Genomic DNA, 14,987 nt, shown 5'->3' with positions numbered 1-14,987 from the left:
GTGAGTAAAAGGCACTGGTTTGGGTGGAGCATTGCGCTCAGGATGGGAGATTTTCTTGAACGGTGCCAATTAATCTGCACCAGAAAATCATCCCCTGACCGGGATTCGAACCCGGGTGTCAACGAGTTTTAAATGTTGCGTCCTAACCACTAGACCATCAGGGGAGTTGCCCTCAATCCCCTGCAAACATATACAGAAGGCTGAACACATGGCTCCCTACAGTAGCAGCAGTGTCACCAGCAGAGGGCTTGAGTTGCCATTTCCACTTTGACACTCAGTCTTTTCACACTCAGTCAAATGGCAAACGTCTATTCAGGAGGTTATCGCTTCTCGGCTTTGGGACCGAATATTAAATTGAATTTTGCAACAGGGAGATGGAATAGGGGCTTGGCTCCGTCCACTCCACGCATCGACCCAGTATTGCAGTGTCTCTGGCAACGGTGCACCTCCCTGTGGGGAGATATTCAAAAGGAAAAACAGCTCTTTCCCAGCGTCTCTGTCCGTGTGTACGTATTATGACTGAGAATAAAGCTGATATATTGCACTTACTTTCTCAGCTCAGTGCTATTCTTTTCTTCTCCTGGGCTGAGTGCCGCTCGTTCGCTCGCTCGCTCGCTCGCACGCAGGCAGCGATTATAATTCAAACTGCAAAATAACTTAACTTTAAACAAGCAGGGTCTGAGTACAAATGAAAACTGCGCTCCTGGACTGGACGGACTGTCTGTTTGTCTCGGTGAGGAAAAGGCAGTGGTGGTGAGGGTGGAGCATTGCGCTCAGGAGGGGAGACTTTCTTTGAGTGGTGCCAATTAATCTGCACCAGAAAATCATCCCCCCGACCGGGATTGGAACCCGGGTCTCAACGATTTAAAAGGTTGCGTCCTCGACCACTGGGCCACCTGGGAACCGCCTGAGGATCCTGTCCAAGAGGCTGAGGACACGCACGCCTGCTCCACGAGCAGCAGCGACCAGCAGGGGGCCGACCGGCTGATCCTTCCCTTTCACAGGCAGGCTTCTGGCCCTCGATAAAACGCCAAAGGTGTTCAGAAGGAAGGCCTGGGGGGAGGGAGGGAGGGACGGCCATTGGAAATCAGCACAAAGCAGGTCCCCTGGAATCTCACACCTCCGACCCAGGAAACAGGTCTCCTGGTCAAAGCAGTCCAGCCATTAACGTGACAATGGACAGGGCCCCGGCAGCTTGAGACACATCTTTCTTTCGATATGCAAGTTCTTTTTAAAAAGGTTTCCTTCCACAGCAGCTCTGAGTGAGAGACTGACTGACATACGTACACACACACACACACACACACACACAACACCGTCACCCATCCGATTGGTGGACCGCGGGGTCGACAATCTAACTTTTCGTTTCGATGCAGGGGAGAGCGCGAACGCAGTCCCCCACTACCACAAATTTTGCAGTCGAGTATCCCGCATTTGGGGACATCGCAGGCGTCAGCGCACACCCCAAGTGCAATGGGCTAGCCTCATCCTGGGAGATCCGCCTTCGGGATCACAGATTCTCCCCTGCCAGGTAAGTATGCCTTGTGTCGCCACACACTGCCACTAGACAGCATTCGCTACCTTTTACGATTGCAAGGGCAGGTTTTAAGAATCAAAACGTCCCTTCGCTCGCAACGTGCTGATGCTCTGAGAGATTAATTCCGCTCAAATATCGTACCGTATATCCGATGATACACTCTGGGAGAAAATACTGCAGCGATGCGGTGCCGGCGATGGTTGTTTGCATGTCGCCCTTCAAGGGAAATGTCCCGCCTCCAGTTGTTGCTGTAGCAATATATACACGCGCGTTGTCGTGGTAATATAGAACTGCAAGTTGCCGTTGTCGTGGTAGTTTCGAATCAGCACAAAGCAGGTGCACTCCCTGGAATGTCACACCTGCGTCCCAGAAAACAGGTCTCCTGGTCAAAGCAGTCCCGCCCCGCCCTGGGATTAACGTGACAATGGACAGGGCCCAGTCAGGGAGCAGCTTGAGAGACATCTTTCAATAGGCACTTCTGAAACATTAACGCCTTGTTTCTTTCGACAGTTTAACCAGCCTTTAACACGTCTTGTGTTTTTATTTCCCATTTCCAGCCAGCCAGCCCAGCCAGCCCAGCCAGCATCTGCAGTATTTTCTTTTGATTGGTCTTGCCTGCTGTGGAATGAACGTTTAAACACGAGCTGCTGATTGTCAGCACCTCACCTCTTTCTCAATTGGCCGTTGCAATCTCACTCACTCGCTGTGAGACACGTCACGTCACGTCACTAGTTTTCTTTAAAGCGGTTTCCTTCCACGGCAGTGAGTTAGTGACTGAGACTGACTGACGGAGGTCCGTTGAGACGCCACCTTCTCCCATCTGATCGGTGGCCGACTGGCAAATTTACCAATCTGTCAAGCAATCCTAGCAAGAAAGGAAAAAACGGCAACTTCTTTAAACTGATCCACTGTTGCAATTAGAAACGGTGGCAAAAATGTGCCCAGAGTGGGAGAGAACGGCAGTGCTTCCAGACTGCTTTAGACACAGTCAGCCAGAGACCAAAGAGGGAGGGAAAACAGGAGCGGAGATCAATTCGCATCGAGCGCGTTATCGCTTCTCGGCCTTTTGGCGAAGATCAAGTGGTCAAGTGGGGGAAGGCAACCATTTGGAGCCTTCCTGCCATTGTATGCCGGGGGGATGCAGTCAGGGAGAAATCCCCTCGGGCAGAGTGTAGAGCTTTGGCTTGTAGAGCTTTGGCTTGATGTAATGTCACTGCAAGGAATCTGGAATGAATCTGTAAGGCAATAAGGCACCCCAGAGTGTCAGAAAAAAAAAAAAAAAGTTTCTGTTCTTATCAGTTTAATATCTGATATGTCCCCTATCTGGGGACCAAATATTAAATTGATTTTTGGAACAGGGAGATGGAACAAGAGCTTGCTCCGTCCACTCCACGCATCGACCCAGTATTACAGTGTCTCTGGCAACGGTGCACCTCCCTGTGGGGAGATATTCAAAATGCTGAATGGATTTTTGGAGCCTGTATTATTACTCAGAATGCTGAGATATTGCAACTGTGGTTTTCTTGTTTACTCCTGGGATGGATGAGTGCCACTCCCTTTCTTCCTTTTCCCTCTTGCAGTTTTACCTTGGAGGGAAAGACGTCAGTCTCAGGTCACTTTTCAGGAAGCTGCAAGCCTGTGTATTGGGACGTGCCACCTTCCACAGACTTGGTCTCCTGACCTGAAACATTTAACTCCAGTTGTTGTGTGAAAAATTACTGCAGTTTTAAACTGGCAGTTCCAGAATTAATTGTTTCCACGTCAGACATTTCCCGAAACAGAGAGCGCGAGAGAGACACAATGTTAACGTTTAAACTGCCACAAGCGAGAGGCGAAATAACTTCACGTTGCTGACTTTAAAAATGCGAGCAGACAGTGCGTGTGTGTTTGGAGGGAGTGCACTGTGAATGGCCACATTGGAAGCTGTGAGATCAAACTGTGCTGCTAACTGAGTGTTAAGGTGAGTAAAAGGCACTGGTTTGGGTGGAGCATTGCGCTCAGGATGGGAGATTTTCTTGAACGGTGCCAATTAATCTGCACCAGAAAATCATCCCCTGACCGGGATTCGAACCCGGGTGTCAACGAGTTTTAAATGTTGCGTCCTAACCACTAGACCATCAGGGGAGTTGCCCTCAATCCCCTGCAAACATATACAGAAGGCTGAACACATGGCTCCCTACAGTAGCAGCAGTGTCACCAGCAGAGGGCTTGAGTTGCCATTTCCACTTTGACACTCAGTCTTTTCACACTCAGTCAAATGGCAAACGTCTATTCAGGAGGTTATCGCTTCTCGGCTTTGGGACCGAATATTAAATTGAATTTTGCAACAGGGAGATGGAATAGGGGCTTGGCTCCGTCCACTCCACGCATCGACCCAGTATTGCAGTGTCTCTGGCAACGGTGCACCTCCCTGTGGGGAGATATTCAAAAGGAAAAACAGCTCTTTCCCAGCGTCTCTGTCCGTGTGTACGTATTATGACTGAGAATAAAGCTGATATATTGCACTTACTTTCTCAGCTCAGTGGTATTCTTTTCTTCTCCTGGGCTGAGTGCCGCTCGTTCGCTCGCTCGCTCGCTCGCACGCAGGCAGCGATTATAATTCAAACTGCAAAATAACTTAACTTTAAACAAGCAGGGTCTGAGTACAAATGAAAACTGCGCTCCTGGACTGGACGGACTGTCTGTTTGTCTCGGTGAGGAAAAGGCAGTGGTGGTGAGGGTGGAGCATTGCGCTCAGGAGGGGAGACTTTCTTTGAGTGGTGCCAATTAATCTGCACCAGAAAATCATCCCCCCGACCGGGATTGGAACCCGGGTCTCAACGATTTAAAAGGTTGCGTCCTCGACCACTGGGCCACCTGGGAACCGCCTGAGGAACCTGTCCAAGAGGCTGAGGACACGCACGCCTGCTCCACGAGCAGCAGCGACCAGCAGGGGGCCGACCGGCTGATCCTTCCCTTTCACAGGCAGGCTTCTGGCCCTCGATAAAACGCCAAAGGTGTTCAGAAGGAAGGCCTGGGGGGAGGGAGGGAAGGACGGCCATTGGAAATCAGCACAAAGCAGGTCCCCTGGAATCTCACACCTCCGACCCAGGAAACAGGTCTCCTGGTCAAAGCAGTCCAGCCATTAACGTGACAATGGACAGGGCCCCGGCAGCTTGAGACACATCTTTCTTTCGATATGCAAGTTCTTTTTAAAAAGGTTTCCTTCCACAGCAGCTCTGAGTGAGAGACTGACTGACATACGTACACACACACAACACCGTCACCCATCCGATTGGTGGACCGCGGGGTCGACAATCTAACTTTTCGTTTCGATGCAGGGGAGAGCGCGAACGCAGTCCCCCACTACCACAAATTTTGCAGTCGAGTATCCCGCATTTGGGGACATCGCAGGCGTCAGCGCACACCCCAAGTGCAATGGGCTAGCCTCATCCTGGGAGATCCGCCTTCGGGATCACAGATTCTCCCCTGCCAGGTAAGTATGCCTTGTGTCGCCACACACTGCCACTAGACAGCATTCGCTACCTTTTACGATTGCAAGGGCAGGTTTTAAGAATCAAAACGTCCCTTCGCTCGCAACGTGCTGATGCTCTGAGAGATTAATTCCGCTCAAATATCGTACCGTATATCCGATGATACACTCTGGGAGAAAATACTGCAGCGATGCGGTGCCGGCGATGGTTGTTTGCATGTCGCCCTTCAAGGGAAATGTCCCGCCTCCAGTTGTTGCTGTAGCAATATATACACGCGCGTTGTCGTGGTAATATAGAACTGCAAGTTGCCGTTGTCGTGGTCGTTTCGAATCAGCACAAAGCAGGTGCACTCCCTGGAATGTCACACCTGCGTCCCAGAAAACAGGTCTCCTGGTCAAAGCAGTCCCGCCCCGCCCTGGGATTAACGTGACAATGGACAGGGCCCAGTCAGGGAGCAGCTTGAGAGACACCTTTCAATAGGCACTTCTGAAACATTAACGCCTTGTTTCTTTCGACAGTTTAACCAGCCTTTAACACGTCTTGTGTTTTTATTTCCCATTTCGAGCCAGCCAGCCCAGCCAGCCCAGCCAGCATCTGCAGTATTTTCTTTTGATTGGTCTTGCCTGCTGTGGAATGAACGTTTAAACACGAGCTGCTGATTGTCAGCACCTCACCTCTTTCTCAATTGGCCGTTGCAATCTCACTCACTCGCTGTGAGACACGTCACGTCACGTCACTAGTTTTCTTTAAAGCGGTTTCCTTCCATGGCAGTGAGTTAGTGACTGAGACTGACTGACGGAGGTCCGTTGAGACGCCACCTTCTCCCATCTGATCGGTGGCCGACTGGCAAATTTACCAATCTGTCAAGCAATCCTAGCAAGAAAGGAAAAAACGGCAACTTCTTTAAACTGATCCACTGTTGCAATTAGAAACGGTGGCAAAAATGTGCCCAGAGTGGGAGAGAACGGCAGTGCTTCCAGACTGCTTTAGACACAGTCAGCCAGAGACCAAAGAGGGAGGGAAAACAGGAGCGGGGATCAATTCGCATCGAGCGCGTTATCGCTTCTCGGCCTTTTGGCGAAGATCAAGTGGTCAAGTGGGGGAAGGCAACCATTTGGAGCCTTCCTGCCATTGTATGCCGGGGGGATGCAGTCAGGGAGAAATCCCCTCGGGCAGAGTGTAGAGCTTTGGCTTGTAGAGCTTTGGCTTGATGTAATGTCACTGCAAGGAATCTGGAATGAAACTGTAAGGCAATAAGGCACCCCAGAGTGTCAGAAAAAAAAAAAAAAAGTTTCTGTTCTTATCAGTTTAATATCTGATATGTCCCCTATCTGGGGACCAAATATTAAATTGATTTTTGGAACAGGGAGATGGAACAAGAGCTTGCTCCGTCCACTCCACGCATCGACCCAGTATTACAGTGTCTCTGGCAACGGTGCACCTCCCTGTGGGGAGATATTCAAAATGCTGAACGGATTTTTGGAGCCTGTATTATTACTCAGAATGCTGAGATATTGCAACTGTGGTTTTTTTGTTTACTCCTGGGATGGATGAGTGCCACTCCCTTTCTTCCTTTTCCCTCTTGCAGTTTTACCTTGGAGGGAAAGACGTCAGTCTCAGGTCACTTTTCAGGAAGCTGCAAGCCTGTGTATTGGGACGTGCCACCTTCCACAGACTTGGTCTCCTGACCTGAAACATTTAACTCCAGTTGTTGTGTGAAAAATTACTGCAGTTTTAAACTGGCAGTTCCAGAATTAATTGTTTCCAAGTCAGACATTTCCCGAAACAGAGAGCGCGAGAGAGACACAATGTTAACGTTTAAACTGCCACAAGCGAGAGGCGAAATAACTTCACGTTGCTGACTTTAAAAATGCGAGCAGACAGTGCGTGTGTGTTTGGAGGGAGTGCACTGTGAATGGCCACATTGGAAGCTGTGAGATCAAACTGTGCTGCTAACTGAGTGTTAAGGTGAGTAAAAGGCACTGGTTTGGGTGGAGCATTGCGCTCAGGATGGGAGATTTTCTTGAACGGTGCCAATTAATCTGCACCAGAAAATCATCCCCTGACCGGGATTCGAACCCGGGTGTCAACGAGTTTTAAATGTTGCGTCCTAACCACTAGACCATCAGGGGAGTTGCCCTCAATCCCCTGCAAACATATACAGAAGGCTGAACACATGGCTCCCTACAGTAGCAGCAGTGTCACCAGCAGAGGGCTTGAGTTGCCATTTCCACTTTGACACTCAGTCTTTTCACACTCAGTCAAATGGCAAACGTCTATTCAGGAGGTTATCGCTTCTCGGCTTTGGGACCGAATATTAAATTGAATTTTGCAACAGGGAGATGGAATAGGGGCTTGGCTCCGTCCACTCCACGCATCGACCCAGTATTGCAGTGTCTCTGGCAACGGTGCACCTCCCTGTGGGGAGATATTCAAAAGGAAAAACAGCTCTTTCCCAGCGTCTCTGTCCGTGTGTACGTATTATGACTGAGAATAAAGCTGATATATTGCACTTACTTTCTCAGCTCAGTGCTATTCTTTTCTTCTCCTGGGCTGAGTGCCGCTCGTTCGCTCGCTCGCTCGCTCGCACGCAGGCAGCGATTATAATTCAAACTGCAAAATAACTTAACTTTAAACAAGCAGGGTCTGAGTACAAATGAAAACTGCGCTCCTGGACTGGACGGACTGTCTGTTTGTCTCGGTGAGGAAAAGGCAGTGGTGGTGAGGGTGGAGCATTGCGCTCAGGAGGGGAGACTTTCTTTGAGTGGTGCCAATTAATCTGCACCAGAAAATCATCCCCCCGACCGGGATTGGAACCCGGGTCTCAACGATTTAAAAGGTTGCGTCCTCGACCACTGGGCCACCTGGGAACCGCCTGAGGAACCTGTCCAAGAGGCTGAGGACACGCACGCCTGCTCCACGAGCAGCAGCGACCAGCAGGGGGCCGACCGGCTGATCCTTCCCTTTCACAGGCAGGCTTCTGGCCCTCGATAAAACGCCAAAGGTGTTCAGAAGGAAGGCCTGGGGGGAGGGAGGGAAGGACGGCCATTGGAAATCAGCACAAAGCAGGTCCCCTGGAATCTCACACCTCCGACCCAGGAAACAGGTCTCCTGGTCAAAGCAGTCCAGCCATTAACGTGACAATGGACAGGGCCCCGGCAGCTTGAGACACATCTTTCTTTCGATATGCAAGTTCTTTTTAAAAAGGTTTCCTTCCACAGCAGCTCTGAGTGAGAGACTGACTGACATACGTACACACACACAACACCGTCACCCATCCGATTGGTGGACCGCGGGGTCGACAATCTAACTTTTCGTTTCGATGCAGGGGAGAGCGCGAACGCAGTCCCCCACTACCACAAATTTTGCAGTCGAGTATCCCGCATTTGGGGACATCGCAGGCGTCAGCGCACACCCCAAGTGCAATGGGCTAGCCTCATCCTGGGAGATCCGCCTTCGGGATCACAGATTCTCCCCTGCCAGGTAAGTATGCCTTGTGTCGCCACACACTGCCACTAGACAGCATTCGCTACCTTTTACGATTGCAAGGGCAGGTTTTAAGAATCAAAACGTCCCTTCGCTCGCAACGTGCTGATGCTCTGAGAGATTAATTCCGCTCAAATATCGTACCGTATATCCGATGATACACTCTGGGAGAAAATACTGCAGCGATGCGGTGCCGGCGATGGTTGTTTGCATGTCGCCCTTCAAGGGAAATGTCCCGCCTCCAGTTGTTGCTGTAGCAATATATACACGCGCGTTGTCGTGGTAATATAGAACTGCAAGTTGCCGTTGTCGTGGTAGTTTCGAATCAGCACAAAGCAGGTGCACTCCCTGGAATGTCACACCTGCGTCCCAGAAAACAGGTCTCCTGGTCAAAGCAGTCCCGCCCCGCCCTGGGATTAACGTGACAATGGACAGGGCCCAGTCAGGGAGCAGCTTGAGAGACACCTTTCAATAGGCACTTCTGAAACATTAACGCCTTGTTTCTTTCGACAGTTTAACCAGCCTTTAACACGTCTTGTGTTTTTATTTCCCATTTCGAGCCAGCCAGCCCAGCCAGCCCAGCCAGCATCTGCAGTATTTTCTTTTGATTGGTCTTGCCTGCTGTGGAATGAACGTTTAAACACGAGCTGCTGATTGTCAGCACCTCACCTCTTTCTCAATTGGCCGTTGCAATCTCACTCACTCGCTGTGAGACACGTCACGTCACGTCACTAGTTTTCTTTAAAGCGGTTTCCTTCCATGGCAGTGAGTTAGTGACTGAGACTGACTGACGGAGGTCCGTTGAGACGCCACCTTCTCCCATCTGATCGGTGGCCGACTGGCAAATTTACCAATCTGTCAAGCAATCCTAGCAAGAAAGGAAAAAACGGCAACTTCTTTAAACTGATCCACTGTTGCAATTAGAAACGGTGGCAAAAATGTGCCCAGAGTGGGAGAGAACGGCAGTGCTTCCAGACTGCTTTAGACACAGTCAGCCAGAGACCAAAGAGGGAGGGAAAACAGGAGCGGGGATCAATTCGCATCGAGCGCGTTATCGCTTCTCGGCCTTTTGGCGAAGATCAAGTGGTCAAGTGGGGGAAGGCAACCATTTGGAGCCTTCCTGCCATTGTATGCCGGGGGGATGCAGTCAGGGAGAAATCCCCTCGGGCAGAGTGTAGAGCTTTGGCTTGTAGAGCTTTGGCTTGATGTAATGTCACTGCAAGGAATCTGGAATGAAACTGTAAGGCAATAAGGCACCCCAGAGTGTCAGAAAAAAAAAAAAAAAGTTTCTGTTCTTATCAGTTTAATATCTGATATGTCCCCTATCTGGGGACCAAATATTAAATTGATTTTTGGAACAGGGAGATGGAACAAGAGCTTGCTCCGTCCACTCCACGCATCGACCCAGTATTACAGTGTCTCTGGCAACGGTGCACCTCCCTGTGGGGAGATATTCAAAATGCTGAACGGATTTTTGGAGCCTGTATTATTACTCAGAATGCTGAGATATTGCAACTGTGGTTTTCTTGTTTACTCCTGGGATGGATGAGTGCCACTCCCTTTCTTCCTTTTCCCTCTTGCAGTTTTACCTTGGAGGGAAAGACGTCAGTCTCAGGTCACTTTTCAGGAAGCTGCAAGCCTGTGTATTGGGACGTGCCACCTTCCACAGACTTGGTCTCCTGACCTGAAACATTTAACTCCAGTTGTTGTGTGAAAAATTACTGCAGTTTTAAACTGGCAGTTCCAGAATTAATTGTTTCCAAGTCAGACATTTCCCGAAACAGAGAGCGCGAGAGAGACACAATGTTAACGTTTAAACTGCCACAAGCGAGAGGCGAAATAACTTCACGTTGCTGACTTTAAAAATGCGAGCAGACAGTGCGTGTGTGTTTGGAGGGAGTGCACTGTGAATGGCCACATTGGAAGCTGTGAGATCAAACTGTGCTGCTAACTGAGTGTTAAGGTGAGTAAAAGGCACTGGTTTGGGTGGAGCATTGCGCTCAGGATGGGAGATTTTCTTGAACGGTGCCAATTAATCTGCACCAGAAAATCATCCCCTGACCGGGATTCGAACCCGGGTGTCAACGAGTTTTAAATGTTGCGTCCTAACCACTAGACCATCAGGGGAGTTGCCCTCAATCCCCTGCAAACATATACAGAAGGCTGAACACATGGCTCCCTACAGTAGCAGCAGTGTCACCAGCAGAGGGCTTGAGTTGCCATTTCCACTTTGACACTCAGTCTTTTCACACTCAGTCAAATGGCAAACGTCTATTCAGGAGGTTATCGCTTCTCGGCTTTGGGACCGAATATTAAATTGAATTTTGCAACAGGGAGATGGAATAGGGGCTTGGCTCCGTCCACTCCACGCATCGACCCAGTATTGCAGTGTCTCTGGCAACGGTGCACCTCCCTGTGGGGAGATATTCAAAAGGAAAAACAGCTCTTTCCCAGCGTCTCTGTCCGTGTGTACGTATTATGACTGAGAATAAAGCTGATATATTGCACTTACTTTCTCAGCTCAGTGCTATTCTTTTCTTCTCCTGGGCTGAGTGCCGCTCGTTCGCTCGCTCGCTCGCTCGCACGCAGGCAGCGATTATAATTCAAACTGCAAAATAACTTAACTTTAAACAAGCAGGGTCTGAGTACAAATGAAAACTGCGCTCCTGGACTGGACGGACTGTCTGTTTGTCTCGGTGAGGAAAAGGCAGTGGTGGTGAGGGTGGAGCATTGCGCTCAGGAGGGGAGACTTTCTTTGAGTGGTGCCAATTAATCTGCACCAGAAAATCATCCCCCCGACCGGGATTGGAACCCGGGTCTCAACGATTTAAAAGGTTGCGTCCTCGACCACTGGGCCACCTGGGAACCGCCTGAGGATCCTGTCCAAGAGGCTGAGGACACGCACGCCTGCTCCACGAGCAGCAGCGACCAGCAGGGGGCCGACCGGCTGATCCTTCCCTTTCACAGGCAGGCTTCTGGCCCTCGATAAAACGCCAAAGGTGTTCAGAAGGAAGGCCTGGGGGGAGGGAGGGAGGGACGGCCATTGGAAATCAGCACAAAGCAGGTCCCCTGGAATCTCACACCTCCGACCCAGGAAACAGGTCTCCTGGTCAAAGCAGTCCAGCCATTAACGTGACAATGGACAGGGCCCCGGCAGCTTGAGACACATCTTTCTTTCGATATGCAAGTTCTTTTTAAAAAGGTTTCCTTCCACAGCAGCTCTGAGTGAGAGACTGACTGACATACGTACACACACACACACACACACACACACACAACACCGTCACCCATCCGATTGGTGGACCGCGGGGTCGACAATCTAACTTTTCGTTTCGATGCAGGGGAGAGCGCGAACGCAGTCCCCCACTACCACAAATTTTGCAGTCGAGTATCCCGCATTTGGGGACATCGCAGGCGTCAGCGCACACCCCAAGTGCAATGGGCTAGCCTCATCCTGGGAGATCCGCCTTCGGGATCACAGATTCTCCCCTGCCAGGTAAGTATGCCTTGTGTCGCCACACACTGCCACTAGACAGCATTCGCTACCTTTTACGATTGCAAGGGCAGGTTTTAAGAATCAAAACGTCCCTTCGCTCGCAACGTGCTGATGCTCTGAGAGATTAATTCCGCTCAAATATCGTACCGTATATCCGATGATACACTCTGGGAGAAAATACTGCAGCGATGCGGTGCCGGCGATGGTTGTTTGCATGTCGCCCTTCAAGGGAAATGTCCCGCCTCCAGTTGTTGCTGTAGCAATATATACACGCGCGTTGTCGTGGTAATATAGAACTGCAAGTTGCCGTTGTCGTGGTCGTTTCGAATCAGCACAAAGCAGGTGCACTCCCTGGAATGTCACACCTGCGTCCCAGAAAACAGGTCTCCTGGTCAAAGCAGTCCCGCCCCGCCCTGGGATTAACGTGACAATGGACAGGGCCCAGTCAGGGAGCAGCTTGAGAGACATCTTTCAATAGGCACTTCTGAAACATTAACGCCTTGTTTCTTTCGACAGTTTAACCAGCCTTTAACACGTCTTGTGTTTTTATTTCCCATTTCCAGCCAGCCAGCCCAGCCAGCCCAGCCAGCATCTGCAGTATTTTCTTTTGATTGGTCTTGCCTGCTGTGGAATGAACGTTTAAACACGAGCTGCTGATTGTCAGCACCTCACCTCTTTCTCAATTGGCCGTTGCAATCTCACTCACTCGCTGTGAGACACGTCACGTCACGTCACTAGTTTTCTTTAAAGCGGTTTCCTTCCACGGCAGTGAGTTAGTGACTGAGACTGACTGACGGAGGTCCGTTGAGACGCCACCTTCTCCCATCTGATCGGTGGCCGACTGGCAAATTTACCAATCTGTCAAGCAATCCTAGCAAGAAAGGAAAAAACGGCAACTTCTTTAAACTGATCCACTGTTGCAATTAGAAACGGTGGCAAAAATGTGCCCAGAGTGGGAGAGAACGGCAGTGCTTCCAGACTGCTTTAGACACAGTCAGCCAGAGACCAAAGAGGGAGGGAAAACAGGAGCGGAGATCAATTCGCATCGAGCGCGTTATCGCTTCTCGGCCTTTTGGCGAAGATCAAGTGGTCAAGTGGGGGAAGGCAACCATTTGGAGCCTTCCTGCCATTGTATGCCGGGGGGATGCAGTCAGGGAGAAATCCCCTCGGGCAGAGTGTAGAGCTTTGGCTTGTAGAGCTTTGGCTTGATGTAATGTCACTGCAAGGAATCTGGAATGAATCTGTAAGGCAATAAGGCACCCCAGAGTGTCAGAAAAAAAAAAAAAAAGTTTCTGTTCTTATCAGTTTAATATCTGATATGTCCCCTATCTGGGGACCAAATATTAAATTGATTTTTGGAACAGGGAGATGGAACAAGAGCTTGCTCCGTCCACTCCACGCATCGACCCAGTATTACAGTGTCTCTGGCAACGGTGCACCTCCCTGTGGGGAGATATTCAAAATGCTGAATGGATTTTTGGAGCCTGTATTATTACTCAGAATGCTGAGATATTGCAACTGTGGTTTTCTTGTTTACTCCTGGGATGGATGAGTGCCATTCCCTTTCTTCCTTTTCCCTCTTGCAGTTTTACCTTGGAGGGAAAGACGTCAGTCTCAGGTCACTTTTCAGGAAGCTGCAAGCCTGTGTATTGGGACGTGCCACCTTCCACAGACTTGGTCTCCTGACCTGAAACATTTAACTCCAGTTGTTGTGTGAAAAATTACTGCAGTTTTAAACTGGCAGTTCCAGAATTAATTGTTTCCAAGTCAGACATTTCCCGAAACAGAGAGCGCGAGAGAGACACAATGTTAACGTTTAAACTGCCACAAGCGAGAGGCGAAATAACTTCACGTTGCTGACTTTAAAAATGCGAGCAGACAGTGCGTGTGTGTTTGGAGGGAGTGCACTGTGAATGGCCACATTGGAAGCTGTGAGATGAAACTGTGCTGCTAACTGAGTGTTAAGGTGAGTAAAAGGCACTGGTTTGGGTGGAGCATTGCGCTCAGGATGGGAGATTTTCTTGAACGGTGCCAATTAATCTGCACCAGAAAATCATCCCCTGACCGGGATTCGAACCCGGGTGTCAACGAGTTTTAAATGTTGCGTCCTAACCACTAGACCATCAGGGGAGTTGCCCTCAATCCCCTGCAAACATATACAGAAGGCTGAACACATGGCTCCCTACAGTAGCAGCAGTGTCACCAGCAGAGGGCTTGAGTTGCCATTTCCACTTTGACACTCAGTCTTTTCACACTCAGTCAAATGGCAAACGTCTATTCAGGAGGTTATCGCTTCTCGGCTTTGGGACCGAATATTAAATTGAATTTTGCAACAGGGAGATGGAATAGGGGCTTGGCTCCGTCCACTCCACGCATCGACCCAGTATTGCAGTGTCTCTGGCAACGGTGCACCTCCCTGTGGGGAGATATTCAAAAGGAAAAACAGCTCTTTCCCAGCGTCTCTGTCCGTGTGTACGTATTATGACTGAGAATAAAGCTGATATATTGCACTTACTTTCTCAGCTCAGTGGTATTCTTTTCTTCTCCTGGGCTGAGTGCCGCTCGTTCGCTCGCTCACTCGCTCGCTCGCTCGCACGCAGGCAGCGATTATAATTCAAACTGCAAAATAACTTAACTTTAAACAAGCAGGGTCTGAGTACAAATGAAAACTGCGCTCCTGGACTGGACGGACTGTCTGTTTGTCTCGGTGAGGAAAAGGCAGTGGTGGTGAGGGTGGAGCATTGCGCTCAGGAGGGGAGACTTTCTTTGAGTGGTGCCAATTAATCTGCACCAGAAAATCATCCCCCCGACCGGGATTGGAACCCGGGTCTCAACGATTTAAAAGGTTGCGTCCTCGACCACTGGGCCACCTGGGAACCGCCTGAGGAACCTGTCCAAGAGGCTGAGGACACGCACGCCTGCTCCACGAGCAGCAGCGACCAGCAGGGGGCCGACCGGCTGATCCTTCCCTTTCACAGGCAGGCTTCTGGCCCTC

General features: G+C 50.1%; 6 non-coding genes and 7 pseudogenes across 6 annotated transcripts; 9 read left to right on the top strand and 4 right to left on the bottom strand.

The window, feature by feature from the left end:
- The first annotated feature begins 322 nt into the window (after nucleotides 1–322).
- Nucleotides 323–451, top strand: LOC137330444 (U2 spliceosomal RNA; annotated as a pseudogene).
- Nucleotides 452–1,373: 922 nt separating this feature from the next.
- On the bottom strand, nucleotides 1,374–1,539 carry LOC137328469 (U1 spliceosomal RNA). Its single transcript, XR_010964793.1, has one exon. It is a non-coding gene; the product is annotated as a U1 spliceosomal RNA (small nuclear RNA).
- Nucleotides 1,540–2,770: 1,231 nt separating this feature from the next.
- Nucleotides 2,771–2,975, top strand: LOC137328839 (U2 spliceosomal RNA; annotated as a pseudogene).
- Nucleotides 2,976–3,819: 844 nt separating this feature from the next.
- On the top strand, nucleotides 3,820–3,948 carry LOC137330443 (U2 spliceosomal RNA; annotated as a pseudogene).
- A 906-nt stretch (nucleotides 3,949–4,854) lies between these two features.
- Nucleotides 4,855–5,020, bottom strand: LOC137328457 (U1 spliceosomal RNA). The gene has a single exon (XR_010964792.1). It is a non-coding gene; the product is annotated as a U1 spliceosomal RNA (small nuclear RNA).
- Nucleotides 5,021–6,270: 1,250 nt separating this feature from the next.
- On the top strand, nucleotides 6,271–6,456 carry LOC137328907 (U2 spliceosomal RNA). The gene has a single exon (XR_010964870.1). It is a non-coding gene; the product is annotated as a U2 spliceosomal RNA (small nuclear RNA).
- Nucleotides 6,457–7,300: 844 nt separating this feature from the next.
- Nucleotides 7,301–7,429, top strand: LOC137330442 (U2 spliceosomal RNA; annotated as a pseudogene).
- A 906-nt stretch (nucleotides 7,430–8,335) lies between these two features.
- Nucleotides 8,336–8,501, bottom strand: LOC137328446 (U1 spliceosomal RNA). The gene has a single exon (XR_010964791.1). It is a non-coding gene; the product is annotated as a U1 spliceosomal RNA (small nuclear RNA).
- Nucleotides 8,502–9,751: 1,250 nt separating this feature from the next.
- LOC137328906 (U2 spliceosomal RNA) lies at nucleotides 9,752–9,937 on the top strand. The gene has a single exon (XR_010964869.1). It is a non-coding gene; the product is annotated as a U2 spliceosomal RNA (small nuclear RNA).
- An 844-nt stretch (nucleotides 9,938–10,781) lies between these two features.
- Nucleotides 10,782–10,910, top strand: LOC137330441 (U2 spliceosomal RNA; annotated as a pseudogene).
- A 924-nt stretch (nucleotides 10,911–11,834) lies between these two features.
- On the bottom strand, nucleotides 11,835–12,000 carry LOC137328435 (U1 spliceosomal RNA). The gene has a single exon (XR_010964790.1). It is a non-coding gene; the product is annotated as a U1 spliceosomal RNA (small nuclear RNA).
- Nucleotides 12,001–13,231: 1,231 nt separating this feature from the next.
- LOC137328838 (U2 spliceosomal RNA) lies at nucleotides 13,232–13,436 on the top strand (annotated as a pseudogene).
- An 844-nt stretch (nucleotides 13,437–14,280) lies between these two features.
- LOC137330440 (U2 spliceosomal RNA) lies at nucleotides 14,281–14,409 on the top strand (annotated as a pseudogene).
- Nucleotides 14,410–14,987: the final 578 nt, after the last annotated feature.

The sequence above is a fragment of the Heptranchias perlo genome, chromosome 12 (assembly GCF_035084215.1).
Source record: "Heptranchias perlo isolate sHepPer1 chromosome 12, sHepPer1.hap1, whole genome shotgun sequence".
Lineage (NCBI taxonomy): Eukaryota > Metazoa > Chordata > Chondrichthyes > Hexanchiformes > Hexanchidae > Heptranchias > Heptranchias perlo.
This window is presented reverse-complemented; position numbering and strand designations above follow the sequence as displayed.